A 7008-nucleotide genomic window follows, 5' to 3' on the forward strand; every position below is an offset into this window, starting at 1 on the left:
AATTTTCCTGGTAGAGAAGCCCAAGTGCTTCCAATATTGCATCAGGGGGTAGAAACTTTTCCATTGGAATTGCATTAATTTTCCCGAGCCTAATTTTTGTCTCATGCTTTCAGTACTCATTGAACTTCTTCCTGTAGGACCATCTTTTCTTTCTTATACGCTACCTCCTATAACTTTAGAATGTCCAAGGGCACTTTTTGGTACAGTGTTTGTGTACATTCCGTCAGCTTCCTTTTATGTTCTTGTGTTATTCACTACTTATCAGAATCCTCCATAGATTCTCTCCATATTGTGAGCATAGTCTTGATATTTTTCTTGAGTTCTTTCTCTTCAAGACCAGCTACACTTTCTCTTCCTTTTTGCTTTTCTAACACTAGGTCGTTCCACATTTCATTGTTTTTGCCTTTTTTCTCCTCAAGTTGCCCTTTGAAAACTTTTCTTCAACTCTATCTTCATCATGTCTTCCATGTGCTTTAGCTACTTTTGGGCAAAGAGCCACCTTCAGCGCCCCTTTTCACATCCACTTTGATCTTTGCCTTATTTCCTGTATTTTTACTCACCTTGGCATTCTTCACCTAGTATGTTCTTGTTGTCTTCCCACAGGGAATTAGGTCTTCTGTCATTAGCCTTCAAGGTGTCAGACCTGCATTTGAGATGTTCTTCCAATCAGGTGCAATAAATGCAAGGTCCTATTGTATCTCTGAAGTACCTGTTTACAGTTTCTTGAGCTTTCACTTGGATTTATAAATTAACAATTGATTGTGTGTTCCATAGTCAATCCCTGGCTTTGATTTAGTTGCAGAGATTGGGCTACTCCATCTTCTCTCTCAACAGATGAATTAAATTGGATTTCTCTGTATTGCATCCGGAGAAGGGCATGTGTACAGCAACCTTTTGTTGCTTTCTAAAAGATCATTTCTATGATCATGTCATTGGCTCTAGAAATTTCCATCATGTGTTCTCCAGGTTTGCTTGTACCAAAAGTTGCACATTTTCCAAATACCCGACGTTCTTCTTTGTTTCTATATTTTGAATTTCTACTGTCCATAATTATCCACAGAACTTGATTGTGTGATTAGCTGAATTCTGACTAAAGCCTTTGGTGGAATTCTAATTCTGCATCTCTTGCTTTTGCGGTTGGTTCAAAATTTAAAAATTCTTGAAATGAATATATTTCCTTCAACATGGAGAAATAGAATCTTATCCTAGACAGTATTGTAGGTCAAGGTAGACTTTGAAATATCATTTTTAAACAGGAATGTGAAGCCATTCATTTAGAAAATTGTTGGACATGGACAAAGCAGACATACCAAAAAAAGTGCCTGACATTACCCAAGTAAGGGGTTGCCTTCAAGAAACAGAAAGTAACTTGCTTCGATTGTAGGGGGAAATTCACGTTTTTACCAACATTTGAAGTGCCCACAAGAGCTTGGTGAGATAGTCCTATGCATGTCATCCAAAATGCTTGTTACTGGAGACCTGTAAGAGTGGAATGAACCATTGAGTGGAGCTGTCCATGGTACACCCTTCCCTGGCATGGGGATTGTCATCCATTAGGAGTAAGTACAAGAAGATGTGCTTGCAGAAGTGACAGGTCAGTTTGACAAAACGTTGCCGACGGCATGCAAGGAGCATTTAGCCTCTCTAATGAGGAATTTTGGCCTCTCTGGCCTCCCCTCTCAAACGGCAAGTTGCTTTGGGTGAGGGGATCTGTTATGTCTGAGCTACGACAAGGCTCTCATTGGCAAAGGGTGTTTCCATGACAACCGACCAAACAATGGTAACCTGCTTGAATCTTCGTTGACTGGAAGGGTGTGTTTAAGAATATCAGGAGATTTGGGGCTGTTCCTTGTTGGTAGCAGGATGGATGACATGACGGAGAAGGCAGACATGATTGAGAAGAATCAGGAGCCTGCTGTAGATCAGTTCCAAAAAGACCCAATGGATGATTAAACCACCAACATCAGTCTTGATTATCATAAGAGGAAGAATCTGATCCACCCAGGATGATGGACGAGGGAACAGTCAGATGGCCTCATCAATGTTCCCGTTCTTCTTCACCGGCCACTCCCGTGGAGTTCAAGGTGCCAACCCTGATTTCCTTTACAATTATATCCTTAACCTAAGAACAATCTCAAGATAATGCCCTGTGACACAGTTCCCATTTTGTATCTAATTAATGGTCTCTCTAAATTTCTATTCCTCATGAAACTGACACTGAAAAGGCTAAATCTATAATTATGCACTCTTTCCATAATTATGCACTCAACTGAATGGTGTGATTGACCAAATTCTGACTGGAGCCATTGGTGGAATTCTTCAAATTCTGAAACCCTTCCTTTTGTGGTTGCTTCATAAATTTGTAAAATTCTTGTATTGAATGGATTTCCTTCAACGTGAAGAGATAGACTCTTATCATACACAGTATTATACTTCATGGTTTACTTTGGAATACCATTTTTAAACAGAAATTCGAAGCCATACATCTAGAAATTTGTGGCCATGGACAAAGGGCAGACTTGTGGCAAAAAGGTGCCTGGTATTAGCCAAGTAAGGGTTTTTGGTTTTTTTTTTAAACAGAGAGTAAATTGCTTTTACTGTCGTGGGCACATCACCTTCCACCAACATTTCAAGTCCTCACAGGAGCTTGGCGAGAAATGCCTATGCATTTTATCCAAAACACTTAGTATTGCAGACCTATAAGAAGGAATAGAATGAACAAAAGTATGGCGGTGTCCATGGTACACACTTCCCTGGCAAGGGGATTCCCATCTCTTAGGAGTGAGGACATGAAGATGTGCTTGCATAACTGACAGGAACATTTGGGAAAACATTTCCAATGGCAAGCAAGGAGCATTTAGCCTCTCTAATAAGGAATTCTGGGCTCTCTGGCATCCCATCTCACCCTGTAAGTTGCTATGGGTGAGGTGCTCTGTGATGTCTTAGCTCTTTCAAGGCTCTCATTGCCTAAGGACATTTCCATGACGACCAACCAATCAATGGTTACCTTCTTGAATCTTCATTGATTGGGGGGGGGCATGTTTAAGGAGATCTTGAGAATTGGGGGCTGTTCACTGTTGTTAGCAGGATTGACGGCATAACTAAGAAGGCAGAAATGATTGAGAAGACTCAAGAGCCTTTTGTAGATGAGGACAAAAATGACCCAATGCAGGATTAAACAACCGCAATTAGCCCTGATTATAAGAAGCGGATGAACCAGATTCACCCAGGATGATAGACAAGGACAAGGTCAGATGGCCTCATCAATACTCCTGTTCTTCTTCAACAGCCACTCCCTTGGAGCTTAAGGTGCCAACCCTGTCTTTCCTTACCAATTATCTCCTCAACCTAAGAACAATCTCAAGTTAATGCCTTTGCGACCCAGTTCCCATTTTCTGTCTACACAAGGGTCTGTCAAAATTTCACTTCCACATGGCGACAACATTACAAAGGGGACAATATGTTGTGAATTGACTTCACATAAACTGTCCCGAGCAAAGAAGTCCGCAATATCAGTATGGATGTTAGTCTGGGAACTTTAGAGAAACAAATCCACAGAAACCCATATATCAGATAGAGTTTCATGTATAGGTTAAGTGCACATCAAGAAAATGTCACAACCCACTGCTGCCTAAGACCACAAGTCCAGCATTAACCCATATATCTGACACCGATCCACAAAGTCCACCTCCGTTTCGCAAAATACACACGATGATAACAACTGTAGGAGGAAAGCAGAACCTGCGAAAGTGTAAGCATCTCAGCGCTGGCTGAGATCTCCACATGGCTGCTCCCACACCCTGGGCTGCATCAGGGTAGGTACATGTGGCTTCTCCTGGGGTATGTCTTTCAGGAAGTGAGCCTTGCCGGCTGAAGCAGGGAACTGGCTAAGGCAGCTGCACCTTGGTCTGACTATCACAAAACAAGGGATAAAGCAAGGCTCACTGAGCCTTTTATCCCTCCAGCCTTCAATTAACCCCACATGTGTTTATCGGCCAAGATGGCACAATAAACTAACTACCTCAGTGTGTTACTTAGGGAAGAGTAAGAAAGAAAATTAACATCCACCACAAGAGAAAGAGTAAATCCCAGAGACTCTAAGTCCTTCAAGTAACACTTCTTCCTCATAGAGTGATAACAGACTTGAAATACCTGGTGTAGCCTCCAGGAGACTGTAGAGAAAGCCTTAGAGATACTGCAAAACATTCAGTGCTCTGGGGATATATGGAAGACTGGAGGTTGATTAAAAATTACTTCCACAGGTTGCAAAACTCAGATGCCTGTGTATGTGATGTCTTTAGTGATGGTAAAGTAGGGTTAGATGGGAAGACAAACTGTGTTAAGAGGAGGTCAGGGACTCAGCTAGGAAGGGTGAACCACATTGTGGGAGTGGTTGAAGAATAAGTATTGAAGACAAATGCATCAGTTAGTTACAAGGAAAGAACCCCAAGGGCTTGTTGGTATCGGTGTTGGTTGTCATGTTTGGTGGTGGTGTATGTTTGTATTTTGGCAGAAGAAAATTATTTAGGATCGCAATCCCATTCTCTTACAAGAACGACCATAATCTTGCTGCGCTCTATTCCTGATGCTGCATTTTGTTTCCTACAATTATGTTACTCTGATGATTTGTTTGGCATAATCATTGAATAAAAATTTTGAGGGGATAAAAAATCGCGACCTAACTTTCCTCAGGTTAAATCATGCTGTGGTCCTTGTTATGTTCTTAAAATCGATTCTTTGTCTATGTACAGGTTATGCAGGAGCACAATGAAGTGTTCTGAAAATCAGATTCCTCTGAAGGCTAAACAGAGTGCATTATGATCCAAGCAGTTGACTGCCTTGCCATTAACATAAAAACAACCAAAACCACTGGTAGCCATCTTTCATGATTCCCTGCTTTTGATCAAGATTTTTCTGACATTGGAAATTATATAGCTTGTTCCAAGGTCTGTTATGAATCTGACTTGAACCCCTGGCAGTTCGCTCTAAATGAACCACAGCAACCATTCTTGCATGGTCTTCAACAAAATTATATTTACTTGTGATATTTATGATCCTGTACTGTAGTTGGCTATTCTGTTGTGGCAACTTTCTTGGGATGGGTAAAAATATGTATGGCTTCCAGTCTGTTGGCCAATTAGCTGTCTACCAATTTTCCTGCTAGAGAATCCTAAATGCTTCCAGTGTTGCATTAGGTTGTAGGAACGTTTCCATTGGCATTGCATTAATTCTCCGAGCCTACTTTTTGGCTCATACTTTTAGTACACATTGAATTTCTTCCATCATGACCATTTTTTTCTTGTTTATATGCTACCTCCTAAAACTTTGGAATGTCCAAGAGCACTTTTTGGTACAGTGATTATGTGCATTCCTTCCAGCTTTGCTATAAGCTCTTGCATTATGCAATACTTTCCTATTATTTAAGAATGCCCCATAGAATCTCTCAGTATTGCGAGCAGTCTGGTTAATTTCCTTGAGCTATTTCCGTTCAAGACAGGCTACACTTTCTCTTCCTTTTTGATTTTCTAACACTAAGTCTTTCCACATTTCATTGGTTTTGCCTTTTTTCTTCTCCAGTTGCCCTTAAAAATTTTCTCTTCAGCTCTTCAACTTCATCACGTCTTCCTTGTGCTTTAGCTACTCTTGGAAGAAGAGCCACCTTCAGTGTCGCTGTTGACATCCACTTTGATCTCTGACTTCTTTCCCATCTTTTTACTGACCTTGGCATTCTTCACCTAATATGTTCTTGATGTCCTCCCACAGTGAATTATGTCTTCTGACATTAGTATTCAAGGTGTCACACCTGCATTTGAGATGTTCTTTCAATCAGGTGCAATAGAATCAAGGTCCTATTTTGTCTCTGAAGGACATCTTTTCAGTTTCTTGAACTTTCACTGGAGTTTAAAAACGGACAAAGTATGGTCTGTTTCACCGTCAATCCCTAGCTAAGTTTTGGTTGAGGAGATTGTGCTACTCCATCTTCTCTCCCAATGGATGAACTTAGTTGGATTCTTCTGTATATAATCTGGAGAAGTGCATGTGTACAGCGACCTTTTGTTACATTCTAAAAGGTGTTTTCTATGATCCTGTCGTTGGCTCTAGAAATTTCCATCAAGTGTTTTCCAGGTTTTCTTGTATCAAAAGGTTCATATTTTCCAAATACTCGACATACAACACACACAACACTCACAAAACACAGCTTATACACAAAACACATACACAACAAATACACACCACACACAACTCAAATAACACTCCCAAAAAACATAGAATATACACCCAAACTACACCACTACAGACAGCACACATGCACAACACATACACCATACATGCACCCCCATAATCCACACATTCATAATAAACTCATCCCATGCACCACACACTAAATAAACAATGCAGCATATATACTACACACACAAACACCCAACACATACACAACACACACACCTAACACAGATAGTTGTAAGACGGTGCTTTTTATAATACTCATCTGGCACTGAAACCCTTTGGAAAAAACTGTTAGGGACAAGAGTAAACTCAAGATCTTAGGAAATAAAACCTGTGAAGTAACCTTTGTAGACAAGGCCCCAACGGATAAACAATAAAAACGGGTATTGTGGCAGACATAGGCACCCTTGGGAGCATAAGTGGCTGGATAGCACAGGCAGCAGAGCTAGTGGCGAGGCAACCAAAGGAAATCATATCCCCATGCAGGCTCCCTAGCAGGGACAGCCATATAAGGCCCCTCCAGAAAGAACCACACGCAGAGGACCAGGGTGAAATGGGACACGTTTCTGTTCATTAGTGCCCTCTGTTAGCAGTGGGAGAAAAACTAATTAAGCTTGTATCTGTAACAATTAAGGTCAGATCCCGTCCCTTCCAAAAAAACCCACAAAAAAACCCAAACTTGCTGCCAGAGAGTCAAGTCTGATTCGAAGCAATATCATAGCACTGGCTAGAACTGGTCTGGTGAGTTGCCAAGAATGTAACACTTACAGGAGTTGAAAG

The sequence above is a fragment of the Tenrec ecaudatus genome, chromosome X, assembly GCF_050624435.1.
Source record: "Tenrec ecaudatus isolate mTenEca1 chromosome X, mTenEca1.hap1, whole genome shotgun sequence".
Taxonomy (NCBI): domain Eukaryota; kingdom Metazoa; phylum Chordata; class Mammalia; order Afrosoricida; family Tenrecidae; genus Tenrec; species Tenrec ecaudatus.